General features: G+C 45.9%; 1 pseudogene; it reads right to left on the minus strand.

Moving 5' to 3' along the window:
• LOC148031534 (1,4-alpha-glucan-branching enzyme 2-2, chloroplastic/amyloplastic pseudogene) overlaps positions 1–2,213 on the minus strand; it is a 48,749-nt pseudogene extending 46,536 nt beyond the window's left edge.
• Positions 2,214–22,270: the final 20,057 nt, after the last annotated feature.

Below are 22,270 nucleotides of genomic sequence, written 5' to 3' on the forward strand. Positions count from 1 at the left end.
TTAGGGTGACAAGTCTAACCATAGGTGAGAATTATTCACCTAGGTATGTCCTCCCCTTGATGTGCCCTAAGCACGTGTCATGGGGAATCCAAATGAGGCTAGGGGGTTAGGGATGAAGCCAACCGATCGAAGCCACCGGACGCTCCTAACTTGAGGACCCCTAGGTGCAGTGGCTGTGATTTTTTTTTTAAAAACCCAAGTTACATAGTTGTGATAGAAGTTAGTCTTCATCTCAGAGTGAGGTGGAGAAGGGGGTTTAATAGATTTACTAAGGAATTGGTGGCTTTGGAGATACCCCTTGAGATTTAGGCAGACTTGAAGGGTGGTGGTGGAGAGGAATGGATGATTGCAGTGGTGGGTGAAGCAGCTATCATTCATGTCCTCTAGTAGAGCTAAGAAAAATGAAGGCAATAGAGTAGATCACATCATTAGTCGAGCCACCGCACAACTATCTATAGCATTAGGATCAAAATAGAGTATTGGGAGGCCACGCTCCTATGGGGTGGGATTTTGCCTAAGGAGTATCCTAAGAAATCTAAGGTAATTACAAGTAGTAATAAAGGTGGGGTCATGGCAAGAAGAGAACTTGTTAGTGAATTGGATTAGGGTATCGTACAAGTTTTTTTATGTGAAGACGAGGACATCCTCATATGTAGTACAATGGGGGTTATAGATTACAGGGAAGTTGTAGCAGCCGTGGACACTGGAGTCAAAATTCACTCTGACCCTTTGAGGGTAGGGCATAAAGGTTGGGGTATTCCTCTTGAAGGGTTGAGTATTGCAAAAGGCCATCCAAGTGTCTAGGTTGGTGTCGCAGACCCTTCTTCTCCATGTAGGTTGGCATTCATAGTCGGATACAGACCTTGGTACCTCAAAAACTTTATTTTGCCAAAATTCGACATCTTTAATGACCCATAATGTGGGGTTTTGTGCTCTCTCCTCCAACAACTTCTACCCAAGCATGTCTTTGATGTTAATCACCTCCTCCACCACCTTGATGGGTAAAACCCTATGCAAGGCAATGGGGAATTGGAAGTTAAGATTGAAGGGGTTCCTGGCCGTTTCTTGCCATTTTCTGATTACAAGGTGGGCGTGGAAGCTTGCTAGGGTGTCATCCTGACATGGTGGGATAGGTGCCTGGGGTGGCTTTACTCCCTTGGCATTCCATTTTCTCCTTGTCTCCTCCACCGATTGTTTTCTTTTTTCCCTCAGTGCTGCCTTTCTTTCTACGAAAGTGTCTGCGTGTTGCTACTCTTCAGGCCATGGGGAAGGAGATGGTGAGTCAAGCTCTTCTTCATGTGATCCTATTTCAAAGGTCACATCCACCTCCCTCTCTAGGCTTGGTTCCTGTTTCTTTTCTTCTAGGAATCCAAGAGCGTCCACTTCCTGCAGGGTTAGGCCTGCCAATAGGAGATAGTGGAATTGTTCTTCTAATCATGGGCCAACTCCGCTAGGTTGTGGCAGCATCTACAGTCTCAAGAAGGTGCGTTGTTGCATTTGGAAGCTCATCTAGGCGCCCTCTGCTTTGCTTTTTGCAAGTGTTTTGTCTTTCTCTGCTTGAGCCAGGTGAGGGTTCTTACCCTTTCTTCAGCGTGGATTGTCCACTCTTCAGCTCCCTTCGTCATCTCCGTGGAGCTCTCCCCCTCCTTGTGTGCTAGGGATGTTATGATTGACTCCCATTGTTTCCCCTTATGAGTGAGCTCCTCCTTCTCTTTTTCCAAGTGTTCAATATCTCTCTCCAACCTCTCTTGATCATCTATTTCCAGGAATATTCTGACTACGAGGTCTTCAACCTCTCGGTGATGCTCCTCTTGCTCATGTTTCCTCTCTGCTTCTCTCTCGGCCAACTCTTCCATGCCTGATTGAACTCTTTGCAGTTGGGCTTCCAAATCCCGGTGCTGCAATATCAAGGTTTTATATTCACGTTGTAGCGCCACCAGTTCCTGGCTTTCATCTTCGAGTTGCTGCCTCCAAGTTTTCTCCTTTTCTTCCTTGGCATTGAGGCTGGCCTTTAACTCACTTATCTCTCTTTGGTATGTGGCAACCTGCGGAGTCTTTTCCAGTTGGAAGGCTGCCACTAACTCCTTCTTGGCTTCCAACTCAACCACTACTATTCTTTTTTCGTCCTTCGCCTTCTCCAATTGGGAGAAGAGCTCTGCAACATAATTGTCGTAGCTAGCAAATGGCGTCACAGTTGTGGGGATGGGAGTCATGGAGGCCCCCACCCTTTGCCGCTTAGGGTCCTGCCTTGATTCGGTATCTACTGCTGCTGATGATCTCTTCTACCCTACAGTTGGGGCTTGTGTACTCTCTGATTGAGCTAGCTCTTTGTTCACAAAATATTGTACCCAAGTCATGAGGTTAATGGCGTCTACCTGGCTGGGGTACTTGGCGTTGCTGTGGTGGTCGGGGTATTGGGCAAGAGGGTAGATGGGGTTGGGTGGAGTATGGCTTTGCCCTTTCCTTCGGGGGCGGGTGGAGGTAAGTCTCCTAATGCTTGGGCACTGGTTCTCGACATGTCCTCCCTAGGTGGGCTCATTGCGGCTAGTTCCTCCCTAGGTAAGTCTTCTAATGCCTGGGCACTGGTTCTCGGCATGTCCTCCCTAGGTGGGCTCATTGCGGCTAGTTCCTCCTGCCTGCACTGCTGTTCTATGGACATGTGCACAGCTTGTGCCAAGTTCTCCTCTTCTTTCCTTCTCAACTCCTCCTCTTGTTCAGCAGCCTTTCTCCTCCTCTCTTCCTTGGCTCTTTTTGACTCAGCCTTGGCATTAAGTAGGTTTGCTTCCTCTTTTCTCTTCCTCTCTTCCTCGTGCTTCTTCTTTTTAGGCATCTTCGTCTTCCTCTTGCTGGATTGAGCTTTTCGCTCGCCCTCTTCTTCAGTGATTGTTCTCTCACTTGATTGTTCTTTGTCTTGACGAGGAGGTGACCTATTAGGCATTTTATCTGATCCCTCTTCTCCATATTGTGCCTCTTTTATCGCCTCTCGGATAAGGGCGGTCAAGACTCCTCCATACCCTATGAATGAGGCCTTGGGCTGAGGGATTTTTCCTGTCGAATTCTCCTCTTCTTCTTCTTCTTCTTCTTCTTCTTCTTCTTCTTCTTCTTCTTCTTCTTCTTGCTTGCTTGAGCTTCTGCTTGAGAGAGGGAGTGAAGGGCAATCCTAAGTCTTGGTACGAAGAATTGCAAGGGAAGGATTGCCTCTGTACCATATGTCAATCTAAGGGGGGTTTTTCCTACAGCCATCTTGCAAGCCGTGCGGTAGGCCCACAAGGTTGCCATCAACTTGTTATCCCAATCACTACGTGAAGCAAAGACGATCTTAGTCAAGGGCATTTATTAGGATTTTATTTGTTGATTCAGCTTGACCGTTTGCTTGTGGGTAATAAGGTGAGAATTTCTGATGGATGATTAGGAAGGAGGACAGGAGATGAGCTATCACTTCGTTGATGAAGTGGGTGCCTTGGTCGCTGACTAGTTCGATAAGGCAGCCAAATCGTGAGATCACTTCCTCCCATAGGAACTTAGCAGTGGTCCGACCATCATCCTTTCTCATAGCTCGTGCTTCTGCCCATTTGGTCAGATAATCGATAGTAGCCACAATAATGTATTTGGCTTGTGAACATTGTGCTGCAGGACTAATGGGTCCAATGAAGTCAATTCTCCATTTCTCGAAGGGTTGTCATGTGATAATTGGGGTTAGCTCCATGTGATCCTTACGAATCAAAACTTTAGTCCTTTGGCACTTGTTGTCACAGTGCTTCACAAATCATGTTGCATCTCGAAAAAGGGTAGGCCACCACAGTTGGGACTGCAACACTTTGCAAGCTATCGCGTCTCCGCTGAAATGTCCTCTTGGGATTCCACAGTGTGCCTCTATCAACATGTCATGCATCTCATATTCACACATACATCTATGCAGCAACCCGCCCTGTCCCAACCTATAAAGTTGGCCAGCTATCTCGCCAAGTAGAGTGAACACACAGGTCATCCATGAAGACCTCTAACTCCTTCCTCAACATGTCCTTGAATATTGCACACATTAGTCATTGGAAAGTGGCTGGCGTGTTAGTCAATCCAAAAGGCATGACTATGTAGGCAAAGACTCCCCATTCAGTGGCAAATGCAGTCTTATGCCTATCGTTAGGATGCACTTGCACCTAATTGTATCCAGAGAAACCGTCCAGAAAACTGTAGGCCTCTTTGCCAATGACTCTCTTGAGCATGTGCTCGATGTACAACAGTGGTAGTTATCTCTCTTCGTAGTTGTGTTTACCTTTGACACACGATCTAATTTTCCCATTCTTCTTTAGTATGATGACTATGGGCGAGACCCAGTCCATGTGCTCAATTTCGTAGATGAAACCTGCTCTTATTAGTTTGTCAATTTCTTCCTTAATAGTGTGAGTGTGCCTTGGTTTCATGGGATACAGTCATTGCTTGGCAGGCATTGTGTCAAGTGTCATGGGTATGTTGTGAGTCACCACTCTCGAGTCTACCCCTTTGACTTCTTCTAGGGAATAAGCAAAGATGTCTATATACTCTCGCAGGAGAGTAACAAGACTTGCTTCATCTTGCTCAGCCCAAGTCATCTGCTATAAAGATAGGTCATGGGTCATGGGGTCTCCCCTTCCTTAGCTAAATTGACCTCTTTGACCTTGGCGGGTCCCTTGATAAACTCGCTTGCTTGCCCCTGTTGTTTGTCTTCCAGCAAGATCACCACCCTATCTCTCTTTTTGAACTTTGTGAATCATTTTGGTAGGTCTTGTGGTTTTTGTTGTTTGTCTACTCGCATTTCTTTGCTTCACATTTGTTGTTCCTCCTTTAACTGTCAACATCGTAGGTGGATGGGTAGATCCCCCTTAGTGTGTCTAGTCTTGGGAGGTCGAGGTATTTCTGGGTCACTATCTAAGATGACTTCCGATTCAGAATTGAACTCTACATCTTTGCTAGAATAGGGGCTCTCTCCTAGTGGTCATAGCTCAGAAGGTGAGTCTGTTTGTAGCAGTGGTGCGTCACTTGGTTGGGCTAGGCATGCCTGCTCGTAGTTGATTGCACCCATTTGATCCAACCAAGTTTGATCGCAGTCCTTATGTCTGACTCCCTTCTCTACTCTAAGTGCACTCCGCTTGCGTGGTCTGGGGTCTACTTGTATTTGTTCGATTATACGCCCCCTAGTTTTGTACTCTAGGGTATCGATTTCCCTTTTGCTCTCATCACTGAAGGAACATCAGTCCTCATATTCATCGTCAGAGCTATCTTTGTCTGGTTGCTCCTCATTCTCTTGGTTCTGATAATTCCCTTCTTGTTGTTCGAGGATTAAGACCCAATTGTACTTAAGTTCAAATCGTGTACCTTGGACCATCGCCATTTAGGATCATCCAATAGATCTTGGAGTGGCTTAAGATTCGTTGCTAGATTGCTAGCCGACTTGTTGGTTAAGTACCCTAGGATCTCCTAGAGCTCATGTCTATTGTTTGGGACTCGGAATGCAACCTGATTGGGTCTTTCACCTAGACTCCTAGTCATCATGCAGGCCGGCACTGAAGGTGTGTCCTTGAGCTTACCAGTTGCCTTGATGGCGTGTTCATACTCCTCAATATTTGAGAATGGTAGGTCAATGGTAGCAAGAACATGCATCCTGTCTCGCTCATCCTCAAGGCACGTGATATACTTGGTAAGGGCCCCATAGGATCCCCTAGCATGTATGTTACCCTTCAACATGATGGAGATGGCATCTAAGTTGATTGGTGTAGTCTTCCAAGTATCCATCTCTACTCTTATAGCTTCTGCTCGATTACCTAAGAATATAAGACCGTTGCCCCAGTTTTCTATGACTCTCGCGTTGCGCATCCACCAGGGTCGACCTAGCAGGATGTCAAAGTCCACTCCCTTCATGACTATGAAGTCAATCGAGAATTGGATTCTTGCAATCTTCACTGACCAATTTTTCAACACTCCAAATGGTTTCACCTTCATTCCATTAGCTAATGTGACGTTGAACCTAGCAGTCTCTACTAGTGGGTTACCCCAAGTTTGGAGTATTGTATGGCTTAGCACACTCACTCCTGCCCCTATGTCTATAGTTTCCTTTCTTGTAAGATCCCCCAAAGATTTGGGCTCAGTCAATTTTGTGATAATTGGCTCATTCAGTTCATCAAACCACTTCTTCAGCTCTAGCCATAGCGTTGGATGCTGCCTAAGCAGGTTGCCTAAGCATAGAGTTACAAGGGTGGTCACTAGTGTATTGAGGAGGTTGCTAATCGCTTGCCTCTCTTAACTCTGTGGTTCTTGGCCTATGGCCTTGGTTGGTCTGCTGGCCCGGAGCATTTAGACTTTGTCTAGGTGGCCCAGCTTGAGGTGCCATCGCCTCCCTTCATTTTGGTTGTGGAAGAGAGATTAGGGTACCTATGCTCTTGGGCCTCCTTCACCCATTCTTTTGCCTTCTTGATGGCTTCGAGTTGGCGCTTTGGATTGTGGTACTCCTCAACCTTGGCACTTCCCTTTTCAGCTATCCGAGGAGCTGACGTCTCTTCTTCTACGTCAATGACTTTCCCTCCAACTGGCAGTGTCATGGCACTTTCGATTTTGAGGGTGACCTTAGTGTCTAGTCTCTTCTTCCTTTATCTTCAACTCTTCTTTCCAACTAAGGTTGTGTCAAGGTTGCTAGGCCCTGGCAATGATCTGTCGGTCTGCTTTGTCTGCTCGTAGGTCATGACATGCAATGGGATAGGTGTAGCCTCCCCGTCAAGTGTCTCGACACCAAACAATCCCAATGGAACCGACAGCTCATTTGCCAAACTAGAGGATGGCCTCTGCCTAGGGCAATCGACAAAGAGATGAGTGATTCCACACTCATCGCATCTCAAGTCTGCCTTATCTCTATTTGCTTGCTCCCTCTCGGGGTAGTGCAAAGAAATATGTCGGGGTAACCGCAAGTCCAACACACAACTGGTTCTTGGGTTTCCCCCCCTAGGCATGTGCCTCTCCCTCTACCTAACACCATCAATGGCACTGGTCGATAGTCCATGATGATAGCATTGCCTTCCTCATCGTATGACACATATGGGTTTGCATAAGGCTCGTCGTTGTTGGACTCATCCACATAGTAGACTAGAGTGTCACTGGGTGGATGGGTCATGCTTCTTCTAGCACCCTCTCACTCTCCAACCGATTTCTGTCTGCTAGAGCTAGCACTCTCTGAATCTCTCACATTTCTAAGCTCTAGCACAAACTCCTAGTTTGCTAGTCTTGGTTGTACGTAGCTAGGCCTTGTAGAGCCCTACGTGCCAGCTTCCTCTCCTCCTCGAAATATGCTATGATGTCCTCTACAGGTCTACCATGATGCTCTAGCCAGGTTTGAGCGTCGTATTTGCTCACTAACTACTAGACAACCTCAAGAAAATCTCCTAGGTTAAGCTCCTCATTGCTTCTACGGCCTAAGCTACCCTCTTCCATGTCCAAGGCTTCCTGTTCTACCAAGTTGTCAATCAAGTTGATAAGGCCGGGTAGATCCAGTTCCACAATAGTGCACATCTGGTTTTCAATTGTGTTCCTCGCTTGGTCCTACCTTCGGGATTTGATCACCCACCTATGTCTTTGGGTCTTCTCCTACTGGTGGGTTCCTTCACGTTCTTACGTCTAGGTGAGTTCCTTGTTAATTACAACCAATCCTCAACTTACCCTCACTCTATGTGTGTGTGTGTGTGCTTTTTTCTGTGCACTATACGAAATCAGGCTTTTAGCTTTTCTCAATTGTGCTTTGAGGCCTGGAATTCAGAGTGAGTGAGAAGACAAGTGCCTAGACAACTCCTCCACGACTCTATCACTCTCATCATGGGTTTAACCTGATAGGCTTGTATGCCATTTTTTTCCATCCACGCTGGTTTATGGGGTTCTCTGCTATTCTCTCTACCCAGTCATGATTCCATAGTGCTCTAAGACTCCATTCAATGCTACCGTCGGGCTAAATTGCTAGCTAGTCGACTTGTGTTGCCTCTATGCCTGAGTCTTGTTATTCCCTTTGTTCCTTGTGCCAAAAAGGCTTCTCGAGAGTCTGTAAGGTCTTGGATATTTGAATAGCCATTGTTTAAGTAGTTTGGTCCAATTTTCGATTTTTTTTGGAAAAATCAGACTCGGCCCATCAAGTCCGAATTGCAGGGGCCGAGCGACTGATTCAGATGGGCCAAGATGGGCCAAGAGTACAGGTTAGTCCAAGCGACTAATTCGGATGGGCTGAGCGGTGGACATCCGAATCGAGAGGGCCAAGGGCCAAATGCGGGACGATGGGCCAAGGGCTGAATGCGGGATGGGCTAAGGGCTGAATGCAGGATGGGCTAAGGGCCGAGCGGTAGGCGTCCGAGTCGAGAGGGCCGAGGACCGAATGTGGGACAGGGGCCGAGGGCTAAATGCAATACAGATTTGATTAATGGGCCTATGATATCATAGTCAAAATAAGAAGTAACATTTAACTCTTATCTCTATACTTTTTCTTCTCTTTATCTTTTGAAAATAATTTTTGGTATGTTATGATTTTTTTTATTTGAGTATGTTAAGCTTATTTGTATTTGAAGATCAGAGTTAACTATTATCAAGAGAGAGACAAAATGAGACTATGGAGATGTTAATATTTCATAGTTATATTTTTTGTTATGCTTTATGGCTACTACTTTTAATTAATACGAGACAAAGGAAGAGGGAGAAGGGGGAGCTAGAAAGAGAGGAAGGGAGAAAGAGCTATGTTGTGCGTGTGCGTGTGCGTGTGCATGTGCGTGTGCATGTGCATGTGCGTGTGTGTGTGCGTGCGTGTGTGTGTGTGTGTGAGGAGAGAGAGAGAGAGAGAGAGAGAGAGAGAGAGAGAGAGAGAGAGAGAGAGAGTGTGTGTGTGTGTGTGTGTGTGTGTGTAGATATGGAAGAGATTTATAGAAGGGAGGATAGAGAAAGAGTACATACATTAAGCTAGATGCAAACTCAAATCCTAATGTACATCATTACTAGAGTGATTGTCCTTTGTGGAGGAATATCATGTATTGTTAGCCATTTTTTACAAGAAAGTATGGTGTTCCATCCTAACTTGAAGAGTGCAACTCCTCTTGCTCCATGTATTACATGTATATCTTTGCAAGGAGATCCCAACATATGTCATTATCTCTTCTAGTAGAGTGAGCCCAAGGTGCACCTCCAAGATGCTCACTATATAAAATATATAAACTAATATATAAAATGTACCCTTCATATACTTCACAAAACTTGGACAATGGGACTTGACTTTGTACATGTTGTATAATTATTATCATTTCGTATTTTATTTTGGAAATGGATAAAGTGCTCTTGTTAGATTCAACTATTGCCTTCAATCAAACATATGGTCCATGACTAACCAGACAACAGACAAGGATATCATTAATTTTTTTACCTCCATGATTATGTTGATATATGTACTGGTGTGATAAACATTACACATGTCAAAATAAATGTCCAAATTATTAGCAATGATTATGGTTTGTTATAGTAATAGTTAAGTTTCTATATTGTGTTTTTGTAGATATCTCTCTTCAAGTCCTGCTTTCAATGCTCTACGGGCCATTCCTCGTTTCTTCTTCACGGCCACCATGGACTATCCCTCCTCTGCCTGGGTGACGTCCAGTAGGATATTCAAAAAGGTGCGTTGTTGCATTTGGAAGCTCATCTGGGTGCCCTCTGCTTTGCTTTTTGCAAGTGTTTTGTCTTTCTCTGCTTGAGCCAGATGAGGGTTCTTACCCTTTCTTCAGCGTGGATTGTCCACTCTTCAGCTCCCTTCGTCATCTCCGTGGAGCTCTCCCCCTGCTTGTGTGCTAGGGATGTTATGATTGACTCCCATTGTTTCCCCTTGTGAGTGAGCTCCTTCTTCTCTTTTTCCAAGAGTTCAATATCTCTCTCCAACCTCTCGGTGATGCTCCTCCTGCTCATGTTTCCTCTCTACTTCTCTCTCGGCCAATTCTTCCATGCCTGATTGAACTCTTTGCAATTGGGCTTCCAAATCCTGGTGCTGCAATATCAAGGTTTTATATTCACGCTGTAGCGCCACCAGTTCTTGGCTTTCATCTTCGAGTTGCTGCCTCCAAGTTTTCTCCTTTTCTTCCTTGGCATTGAGGCTAGCCTTTAACTCACTTATCTCTTTTTGGTATGTGGCAACCTGCGGAGTCTTTTCCAGTTGGAAGGCTGCCACTGACTCCTTCTTGGCTTCCAACTCAACCACTGCTATTCTTTTTTCATCCTTCGCCTTCTCCAGTTGGGAGAAGAGCTCTGCAACATAGTCGTCGTAGCTAGCGGATGGCGTCACAGCTGTGGGGATAGGAGTCGTGGAGGCCCCCACCCTTTTCCGCTTAGGGTCCTGCCTTGATTCGATATCTACTACTGCTGCTGATCTCTTCTATCCTACAGTTGGGGCTTGTGTACTCTCTGATTGAGCTAGCTCTTTGTTGACAAAATGTTGTACCCAAGCCATAAGGTTAATGGCGTCTACCTGGCTGGGGTACTTGGCATTGTTGTGGTGGTCGGGATATTGGGCAAGAGGGTAGATGGGGTTGGGTGGAGTGTGGCTTTGCCCTTTCCTTCAGGGGCGGGTGGAGGTAAGTCTCCTGATGCCTAGGCACTGGTTCTTGGCATGTCCTCCCTAGGTGGGCTCATTGCGGCTAGTTCCTCCTGCCTGCACTGCTGTTCTATGGACATGTGCACAGCTTGTGCCAAGTCCTCCTCTTCTTTCCTTCTCAACTCCTCCTCTTGTTCAATAGCCTTTCTCCTCCTCTCTTCCTCGGCTCTTTTTGACTCAGCCTTGGCATTAAGTAGGTTTGCTTCCTCTTTTTTCTTCCTCTCTTCCTCATGCTTCTTCTTTGTTGTCTTCTTTTTAGGCATCTTCATCTTCCTCTTGCTGGATTGAGATTTTTGCTCGCCCTCTTCTTCAGTGATTGTCCTCTCACTTGATTGTTCTTTGTCTTGATGAGGAGGTGACCTATTAGGCATTTTATCCAATCCCTCTTCTCCATCTTGTGCCTCTTTTATCACCTCTCGGATAAGGGCGGTCAAGACTCCTCCATACCCTATGAATGAGGCCTTGGGCTGAGGGATTTTTCCTATCGATTCCCTTCAATGCTGGGGATTCTCCACCTGTCGGTCTACTTCCAAGGGCTAGTGTCTTGGCTGACTGGTGTATGGTTTTTCTAACGTAGACATTCCAATCCACTTCATGCAGTGAATGAGCTGCCACGCTCTCCAGCACGAGCATGCTAATCCTATGCATGAGTGAATTGTATCTTAGGTTGGAGAAGAGGGCGTGGATCACCTTTGCTTGCAATCTGACCTCCATGTCAGGAATGTCATGGATACTTATGCCATCACTTGTTAAGACACTTTCCTTCTTTATCCCCAACATGGCATAGACGTCTCTTTTATGCATCCTCTCCACCTTTGGTTCCAACCCCAATGCCTTCTCCACTAAGCTCTTACTGAGCAAGACCTGCACCTGCTTGATTCCTTCCCTGCTTGCCAAGGACACTATCCCACTCTCCTTATCGGGGTCATACGTCCTCAGGAATTCCACACACCTAGTATGGTCAGGGATCTTGGCCAAACTTTTTGATATATGTGGCGAGGTTGCACTGATCCACATCCTCCTGACAGCTTCCTCACTGGTCACCACCCCTTCAATGTTGTGGATGCTCCTAAACCTAAGCTAGTTGTACACTCGATTTTCAAGGGATAGGCCATACTTTGCTCTTTTCTCTTCCGTGAAGGGTAGGCGATGGGCTTGGTCTTGCTGCGACATCTTCAGCTCCCGTCATAAGCCATGGTTTGCCATTAGTGCTTTTCCAAATAGTTACTTACTAAAAGAAAAGACTTCATGCTTGGTAGATTAACTTATCTTTAGTACAGAATTAGACTTTTTCCTCCAAGCAATCTAAGTCTATTGCTTTCAAATTTTATTGTCAATTCCTCAACCACCAGTTGCTTCATCCTACCACTGAGGTCCCTCATGTGTGATTTTCCTCTATGGTTTTTCTTATCTGTTTGGTTTGTTTCGCCTTCCCATTGTAGGCATAGAGCGTACCATTTTTGCAAGAAGGAGGAGTCGTTGTCGGTAAGATGTTTCAACTTCTTGATTTCTTGATTTCATGAAAGTATTCTTGTTATACGACATAATGAGACATTGCTTGATTGCTTGCTCTTTGGATATCTTCATTGCAATTAACTCCTCATCTGCTTTGGAAGCCTTGACGAATACGAATTCCAACTCCTCCCAAGAGCAAGGGAGTGTTCATACTTCCGTTGCTATAGGTTCTTCTAAGAGGCCTAAGTCTAGTCAATCGTAGGGTCATGAGAGCAACATCCAAGCGTCGAAGGAAAGTAACCAGGTCCTCCCTTGTATTTTCAACTAAGTCTGCTACTAAGGATAGAATTGATCGGCGCTCATAAGAGCGTCTAAGGCCGGTGGTGGTTGAGGCCTAATAGAACTAGAGAGTCTAGCAGCTAATGGTCATAGCATGGTTTGTTCCTTAGGTTGTAGCTTGGCCTCATGGTCGATGGGTTGGGTTGTAGTTGCGGTTGTCGTGCGACTTGATGCATTTGAGATATGAGGGGTATCATCCGTGCTAGAACTAGGAATTTTGTTAGTAGCAGGCTGCGATTTCGAGTGATAGATTTATTCAGGTCCTATTGAGCTAGGCTTCAAAGGTTCTATGGACTTAGAGGCCTGATTCTCTTATGGTTTGAGTGTCTCTGGCATGATGTTGCGTGTGGTCAAGCTTAAGGGTGGCGCTTTAGTAGGACCTTTGGTTTGCTTTGGCTTTAGACAGCCAAATCCAGGTGTTACCTGCATAGTAGCTGTGCGTTCGTAGTAAGGCCTTGGGGACCCATCATGGTTTGACCATACGTTGATGTTTATACTTTTGACTTGGCTTCCTAGATTTCGGGTGCGGATCATTAGCCTTGCAAGGCCATAAGTTTCTATGCTTAATCGTGCTCTCTGTTAGGTACCCATTTAGCATTGTTTCCAGTAAGTTGCTGACATTGAGGCTTGGTAAGTTGTGACGAGTCACGACCTTCCTCCTTAGATGTGACTATGGATTACTCTATTGGTGGCTCTACAGACTTGGAAAGAGTCACGCCGCCCTTGCTGAAAGTTGTAACAATGAGAACGTTGCCTACGGCTAGGTGGATACGTTGCAACTCATAGTCGACAGTGCAACGAGTTTGCTTCTTGAAAGTTTGTCTTAACAGTGATTATGTGCCTGCATTCTTAGTGTCGGGCAACACATAGAAGATTATCGGCATGCTTTCAGACTCGGTAGAAACTACAACCTTGCATTTTCCTAACAGCATGTAGGGTTGGCCGCCATAAGGGGTGAGGTTCGCATTAGTGGGCTGCAACTGCGATTTGCCGATTTGGGTCCAATGGTCATGAGTCAAAATATTAAAATCGACTCCCGTATCGACCAATGCGTTGATGGTGCATGTGTGTTTAGCAATGACCGTCATGTGTAGGTAAGTTGGTGCTATTGCTTCCTCATCCTCACCGTCCACCTCAGTGATAGTGGCTACTCATACGTGGACAGGGGGTGCTAGCATTGGGGGCCATGCAATGGGTGCATGGGAGGGAAATACTTCTTTATACAGCTGCCATTGAAGAAGCCTATGCCTTCACCCTCTAGGGTTTCGAGTTCTACATTTCCAGTGCAAGTGATTGTTTGAACCTTAAAGGGTCTTAGCCCCCGAAACTTCAGCTTTTGCTTATGTCCTTTAACTAAATATAGTAGTACTATGTCACCCTATTCGAAGCTGCGCTGCTTGACATGCCTGTCAAACTAGCTTTTGTGTCTTGCCTTCTCGCATATGAGTACATGGGTGGCTAGAAGTTGAGTTTTTGTTATAAGCATTCGAGTTCAATCAAGCATTCTGTCCATGCCCCCTTCCCATCCCATCTTTCTTGAAGGGCAATCCTAAGGCTTGGTACGAAGAATTGCAAGGGAAGGATTGCCTGTGTACCATATGTCAATCTAAAGGGGGTTTGTCCTACAGCCATCTTGTAAGCTGTGCGGTAGGCCCACAAGGCTGCCATCAACTTGTTATCCCAATCACTACGTGAAGCAAAGACGATCTTAGTCAATGGCATTTATTAGGATTTTATTTGTTGATTCAGCTTGACCGTTTTCTTGTGGGTAATAAGGTGAGAATTTCTGATGGTGGATGATTAGGAAGGAGGACAGGAGGTGAGCTATCACTTCGTTGATGAAGTGGGTGCCTTGGTCACTGACTAATTCAATAAGGTAGCCAAATCGTGAGATCACTTCCTCCCATAGGAAGTTAGTAGTGGTCCGAGCATCATCCTTTCTCATAGCTCGCGCTTCTGCCCATTTTTTCAAAAAATCGATAGTAGCCACAATAATGTATTTGGCTTGTGAACATTGTGCTGCAGGACTAATGGGTCCAATGAAGTCAATTCTCCATTTCTTGAAGGGTTGTCATGTGATAATTGGGGTTAGCTCCATGTGATCCTTATGAATCAGAACTTTAGTCCTTTGGCACTTGTTGTCACAGTGCTTCACAAATCATGTCGCATCTCGAAAAAGGGTAGGCCATCACAGTTGGGACTGCAACACTTTGCAAGCTGTCGCGTCTCCGCTAAAATGTCCTCCTAGGATTCCATAGTGTGCCTCTATCAACATGTCATGCATCTCATATTCACACATACATCTGCGCAGGAACCCGTCCTGTCCCAGCCTATAAAGTTGGCCAGCTTATCAATTGATAGGGTTGGATTTTTAGGATAAGCCACCTAAGTCGGCGGCCTTTTCTATCGCTCGTTTTGGTAGTCCATGTTCAAGCACTTGAACTATGTCATCTTCCCAATATGGCATCATGTCAGCTCTAAACAAATCTTTTTCGCTGGATAAGCAGAATAGATGCATGCCTTGTCTAGCCGCTTCTTCCATGGGGATGTGAGACAAATGGTCAGTCATGTAATAATATTTCCCTTTATGCACCACCACAGATAAATCAAACTCCAAGAGCCGAAGAAGCCATCTAGCAATGCATCCTATAGCGCATGGTTTGTTAACCAGAAACAACAAGGCTTGATGGTCAACAAAGAAAGTGAAAGGCGTAGCGAGAAGATAATGTCAAAATTTCTTTACGATAAACACCATGGCTAATCCCTCTCACTTCATTGTTGAGTAATTCATTTCAGTCTCAGTGAGTTGTCTGCTAGCAAAGCTCACCGAGTAATCCAGATTGTGTTCACCAGGTTGACACAACACAGCTCCTATGGCAAATTTCGAGGCCTTGATGTGCACGTGAAACATGAGTGTCTAATCTGGGGCTCGTAGTATTGGTGCTATGATTAGAGCCTTTTTTAGTTCCTCATATGCGCATTGGCATTCCTTGGTCCATTCGAATACAATCAACAGCTTGAATATCTATGGCAATGCCATTCTTTGACACCATGTGTCCTTGGATACATCCATGTCCACCCAGAACTTGCACTTCAAGGGATTCAATGAGAGGCGGTATAGCCGGCATCGTTCAAAGACTTCTCGGAGCCTATCTAAGTGTTCTTGCCAAGTAGAGTGAACACACAGGTCATCCATGAAGACCTCTAACTCCTTCCTCAGCATGTCCTTGAATATTGCACACATTAGTCATTGGAAAGTGGCTGGCGTGTTAGTCAATCCAAAAGGCATGACTATGTAGGCAAAGACTCCCCATTCAGTGGCAAATGCAGTCTTATGCCTATCATTAGGATGCACTTGCACCTAATTGTATCCAGAGAAACCGTCCAGAAAACTGTAGGCCTCTTTGCCAGTGACTCTCTTGAGCATGTGCTCGGTGTACAACAGTGGGCAGTTATCTCTCTTCATAGTTGTGTTTACCTTCTTGTAATTGACACACACTCTAATCTTCCCATTCTTCTTTAGTATGATGACTATGGGCGAGACCCAGTCCATGTGCTCAATTTCGTAGATGAAACCTACTCTTATTAGTTTGTCAATTTCTTCCTTAATAGTGTGAGTGTGCCTTGGTTTCATGGGATATAGTCATTGCTTGGCAGGCATTGTGTCAAGTGTCATGGGTATGTTGTGAGTCACCACTCTCGGGTCTACCCCTTTGAGTTCTTCTAGGGACCAAGCAAAGATGTCTATATACTCTCGCAGGAGAGTAACGAGACTTGCTTCATCTTGCTCAGCCCAATTCATCTGCTATAAAGATAGGTCGTGGGTCGTGGGGTCTCCCCTTCCTTAGCTAAATTGACCTATTTGACCTTGGCAGGTCCCTTGATTAACTCGCTTGCTTGCCCCTGTTGTTTGTCTTCCAGCAAGATCACCACCCTATCTCTCTTTTTGAACTTTGTGAATCATTTTGGCAGGTCTTGCGGTTTTTGTTGTTTGTCTTCTTGCATTTCTTTGCTTCGCATTTGTTGTTCCTCCTTTAACCGTCGGCATCGTAAGTGGATGGGTAGATCCCCCTTAGTGCGTCTAGTCTTGGGAGGTCGAGGTATTTCTGGGTCACTATCTAAGCTGACTTCCAATTCAGAATTGAACTCTACATCTTTGCTAGAATAGGGGCTCTCTCCTGGTGGTCATAGCTCAGAAGGTAAGTCTGTTTGCAGTAGTGGTGCGTCACTTGGTTGGGCTAGGCCTGCCTGCTCGTAGTTGATTGCACCCATTTGCTCCAACCAAGTTTGATCGCATTTCTTATGTCTGACTCCCTTCTCTACTCTAAGTGCACTCCACTTGCGTGGCCTGGGGTCTACTTGTATTTGTTCGATTATACGCCCCCTAGTGTTGTACTCTAGGTATCAATTTCCCTTTTGCTCTCATCACTGAAGGAACATCAATCTTCATAGTCATCGTCAGAGCTATCTTTGTCTAGTTGCTCCTCATTCTCTTGGTTCTGATAATTCTCTTCTTATTGTTCAAGGATTAAGACCCAATTGTACTTAAGTTCAAATCGTGTACCTTGGACCATCGCCATTTAGGCTCATCCAAGAGATCTTGGAGTAGCTTAAGATTCATTGCTAGATTGCTAGCCAACTTGTTGGTTAAGTACCCTAGGATCTCCTAGAGCTCATGTCTATTGTTTGGGACTCAAAATGCAACCTGATTGGGTCTTTCACGTAGACTCCTAGTCATCATGCAGACTAGCATTGAAGGTGTGTCCTTGAGCTTACCAGTTGCCTTGATGGCGTGTTTGTACTCCTCAGTATCTGAGAACGGTAGGTCGATGGTAGCAAGAACATGCATCCTGTCTCGCTCATCCTCAAGGCACGTGATATACTTGGTAAGGGCCCCATAGGATCCCCTAGCATGTCTGTTACCCTTCAGCATGATGGAGATGGCATCTAAGTCGATTGGTGTAGTCTTCCAAGTGTCCATCTCTACTCTTACAACTTCTGTTCGATTACCTAAGAATATAAGACCGTTGCCCCAGTTTTCTATGACTCTTGCATTGCGCATCCACCAGGGTCGACCTAGCAGGATGTCATAGTCGACTCCCTTCATGACTATGAAGTCAATCGAGAATTGGATTCTTGCAATCTTCACTAACCAATTTTTCAACACTCCAAACGATTTCACCTTCACTCCATTAGCCAATGTGACGTTGAACCTAGCAGTCTCTACTAGTGGGTTACCCCAAGTTTGGAGTATTGTATGGCTTAGCACACTCACTCCTGCCCCTGTGTCTACAATTTTCTTTCTTGTAACATCCCCCAAAGCTTTGGGCTTAGTCAATTCTGTGATAATTGGCTCATTCAGTTCATCAAACCACTTCTTCAGCTCTAGCCATAGCGTTGGATGCTGCCTAAGTAGATTGCCTAAGCATAGAGTTACAAGGGTGGTCACTAGTGTATTGAGGAGGTTGCTAATCGCTTGCCTCTCTTAAGTCTGCAGTTCTTGGCCTATGGCCTTGGCTGGTCTGCTGGCCCGAAGCATTTAGACTTTGTCTAGGTGGCCCAGCTTGAGGTGCCATCGCCTCCCTTCATTTTGGTTGTGGAAGAGAGATTAGGGTACCTATGTTGAGAGATCATTGATCTCGTCCTCCAATATGGGATTAGCATCCTTTAGGTGCTCTTGGGCCTCCTTCACCCATTCTTTTGCCTTCTTGATGGCTTCGAGTTGGCGCTTCGGATTGGGGTACTCCTCGACCTTGGCACTTCCCTTTTCAGCCATCCGAGGAGCTGATGTCTCTTCTTCTACGTCAATGACTTTCCCTCCAACTGGCAGTGTCATGGCACTTTGATTTTGAGGGTGACCTTAGTGTCTGGTCTCTTCTTCCTTTGTCTTCAACTCTTCTTTCCAACTGAGGTTGTGTCAAGGTTGCTAGGCCCTGGCAATGATCTGCCGGTCTGCTTTGTTTCCTCGTAGGTCATGACATGCAATGGGATAGGTGTAGCCTCCCTATCGAGTGTCTCGACACCAAACAATCCCAATGGAACCGATAGCTCATTTGCCAAACTAGAGGATGGCCTCCGCCTAGGGCAATCGACAAAGAGATGAGTGATTCCACACTCATCGCATCTCAAGTCCGCCTTATCTCTATTTGCTTGCTCCCTCTCGGGGTAGTGCGAAGAAATATGTCGGGGTAACTGCAAGTCCAACACACAACTGGTTCTTGGGTTTCCCCCCCTAGGCATGTGCCTCTCCCTCTACCTAACACCATCACCAGCACTGGTCGATAGTCCATGAGGATAGAGTTGCTTTCCTCATCGTATGACACATATGGGTTTGCATAAGGCTCGTCGTTGTTGGACTCATCCACATAGTAGACTAGAGTGTCACTGGGTGGATGGGTCATGCTTCTTCTAGCACCCTCTCACTCTCCAACCAATTTCTGTCTGCTAGAGCTAGCACTCTCTGAATCTCTCACATTTCTAAGCTCTAGCACAAACTCCTAGTTTGCTAGTCTTGGTTGTACGTAGCTAGGCCTTGCAGAGCCCTACGTGCCAGCTTCCTCTCCTCCTCGAAATATGCTATGATGTCCTCTACAGGTCTACCATGATGCTCTAGCCAGGTTTGAGCGTCGTATTTGCTCACTAACTACTAGACAACCTCAAGAAAATCTCCTAGGTTAAGCTCCTCATTGCTTCTACGGCCTAAGCTACCCTCTTCCATGTCCAAGGCTTCCTGTTCTACCAAGTTGTCAATCAAGTTGATAAGGCCGGGTAGATCCAGTTCCACAATAGTGCACATCTGGTTTTCAATTGTGTTCCTCGCTTGGTCCTACCTTCGGGATTTGATCACCCACCTATGTCTTTGGGTCTTCTCCTACTGGTGGGTTCCTTCACGTTCTTACGTCTAGGTGAGTTCCTTGTTAATTACAACCAATCCTCAACTTACCCTCACTCTATGTGTGTGTGTGTGCTTTTTTCTGTGCACTATACGAAATTAGGCTTTTAGCTTTTCTCAATTGTGCTTTGAGGCCTGGAATTCAGAGTGAGTGAGAAGACAAGTGCCTAGACAACTCCTCAACGACTCTATCACTCTCATCATGGGTTTAACCTGATAGGCTTGTATGCCATTTTTTTCCATCCACGCTGGTTTATGGGGTTCTCTGCTATTCTCTCTACCCAGTCATGATTCCATAGTGCTCTAAGACTCCATTCAATGCTACCGTCGGGCTAAATTGCTAGCTAGTCGACTTGTGTTGCCTCTATGCCTGAGTCTTGTTATTCCCTTTGATCCTTGTGCCAAAAAGGCTTCTCGAGAGTCTGTAAGGTCTTGGATATTTGAATAGCCATTGTTTAAGTAGTTTGGTCCAATTTTTGATTTTTTTTGGAAAAATCAAACTCGGCCCATCAAGTTCGAATTGCAGGGGCCGAGCGACTAATTCAGATGGGCCAAGAGTACAGGTTAGTCCAAGCGACTAATTCGGATGGGCCGAGCGGTGGACATCCGAATTGAGAGGGCCAAGGGCCAAATGCAGGACGATGGGCCAAGGGCTGAATGCGGGATGGGCTGAGGACTGAATGCAGGATGGGCTGAGGGCGGAGCGATAGGCGTCCGAGTCGAGAGGGCCGAGGGCCGAATGTGGGACAGGGGCCGAGGGCCGAACTTCTACTCTTTGTCCAAGTCGAGTAGGCCGAGGGCCAAACTTCGACTTGTCCAAGTCGATTGGGCCAAATGGTTGAATACAAGATGGGCCGAGGGCTGATTCTGGAACTTGGGCCCCGTCGTCACTCAAATGGCAAGCTGAACACGACACATTTTCGCCGAGCTGATGCAAAATTTGCGATGCCAAGCAATTGAGGCCTTTACACTAGTCGAGCACCTCCAGATCCTACCTACACATGAAGGAGAAGGTGTGGGAATACCTATAGTGGGCAATGAACTTGTCGACGATGCGATTGAAGCAAGTCCACGCAATGAAGCTCTCTCTCTCTCTCTCTCTCTCTCTCTCTCTCTCTCTCTCTCTCTCTCTCTCTCTCTCTCTCTCTCTCTCTCTCTCTCTCTCTCTCTCTCTCTCTCTCTCTCTCTCTCTCTTGCAACCAAGGTTTCAAATGAGCTCCCCCCTAGTCTCTTGGCTATTAAACCCCTCCTTCCCAATGTTCTTGCCACTCTTGTCCCCTAGCTTGTCGGCCTCAACCCCCTTCAGCTCTCCATCCTCCCGTTTTTCACAGATCTATGCCCTGTTTGGCTTGTTTTACAGCAACAAACCCTACACTTTTCCAACCGATTTTCTAACCTTAACCTACCCTAAATGCAACAAGAATCTAAACCAAGGTACTAAAGTAATTTCTCCTACTAAACTAACCATCAAAGACCAAAAATGCTTACTTGTAGCATGGATTAAAGACCCAAAACCTCCTATCTATCTCAAGCTCCAGTTTGGGGATGAAACCCTTACTTTGATGCTCGATTTAAAGCGTGCAAGTGCTAAAGCTTGAATCCGTTGGTCTCGCTAACGTAACCAAAATGTAGAGGCGAGCACAAGCTCTACCGCCAAGATCTACTAATCGCTTATTGTTTAAGCGTTTCAAGCGTTTCAAGCGAGCACTAATGGCTACCTCTCACATAGCCGACGCACCATACCTCTCTATGGATGTAGTGAGCTTATCCTGATGCCCGATCGAGTTGCTTTTTCTCTCAAGCACTCCAATAGCTCCACGATTCTTGATGCAAGCTCACGCATCCTCAAGCCTCCACCTCCAATCACCATCCTCCATAGCCGTACATGAGACAAGAGAAGGGAAGACAAGAGGAGAGAAGAAGGAGAGAGGAGATGGTGGAGAGCTTCACCTCCTTGATCCCTCACCCTCACACACTCACTCCCTCACTCTCTCACACTCCCTCCCTTAAAAGCACACAAGCAAGCAAAGAGAAGAGAAGAAGAGAAAAAGCTGAGTCTCTTGTTGCCACACACCAAAGAATGAGCTCTCGTTCATCTTTTGAACTTTATATACAAAGCCCTGAATTCCCTTTTGACGCAGTCATCCCCTTTTTACATGGCTGGCCATAGCCTAGGCCCTTTTTTCCATTGTTCTCCTATCTTCTTAGCTTCCTTCCTACCGCCCATCTACCTTTACAATTTGCATAGCACTCTTAAAATAAATCATGGTTTTCCTTGCACTCTTTTACAAAAATATTGACTTGCACTTTTTCTTCTTATGTACCTCTCCTTGATTTAGGGATTTTTCACACTTCTTGTGTTTCCCAATTTTTCTTGGCATACCTTTGTTCTCCATTCTGCTTTTGCCTTGGCCTTGTCTTTTGCTTCATATTTTCTGAATTTTTTACATTGTTTGTCTGAGGGTTAACACACACACACACAAAGGGGGCTACATCACCCCTCATGTCTATCTCTACCCTCCTTTCTTCAAAAAACTCAATAGCCTTTGCAAAACCCTATACTCTGAGAGAGAGAGAGAGAGAGAGAGAGAGAGAGAGAGCCATTGGGAGGCATGGGGCTCACACACACACACACACACACACACACACACACACACACACACACACACACACACACACACACACACACACACACACACACACACACACACACACACACACACACACACACACACACACACACACACACACACACACACACACACACACACACACACACACACACACACAGAGCCATTGGAATGGCATGGGGCTTGGCATTGGTCGGCCTAGGGGGTTGGGCGGGGCCATTGAGGGGGCAAGTCATCAAGACCTTATAGAGGGGAAGAAGCGAACTAAGAAACCTTTGTGTTACTTATATAGCTTCTCTTGTAGTCTAGGTGGATCCTTCTTGAGTG

The sequence above is a fragment of the Lygodium microphyllum genome, chromosome 9 (assembly GCF_053477565.2).
Source record: "Lygodium microphyllum isolate KBCC chromosome 9, Lygodium_microphyllum_v1.1.10, whole genome shotgun sequence".
NCBI lineage: Eukaryota > Viridiplantae > Streptophyta > Polypodiopsida > Schizaeales > Lygodiaceae > Lygodium > Lygodium microphyllum.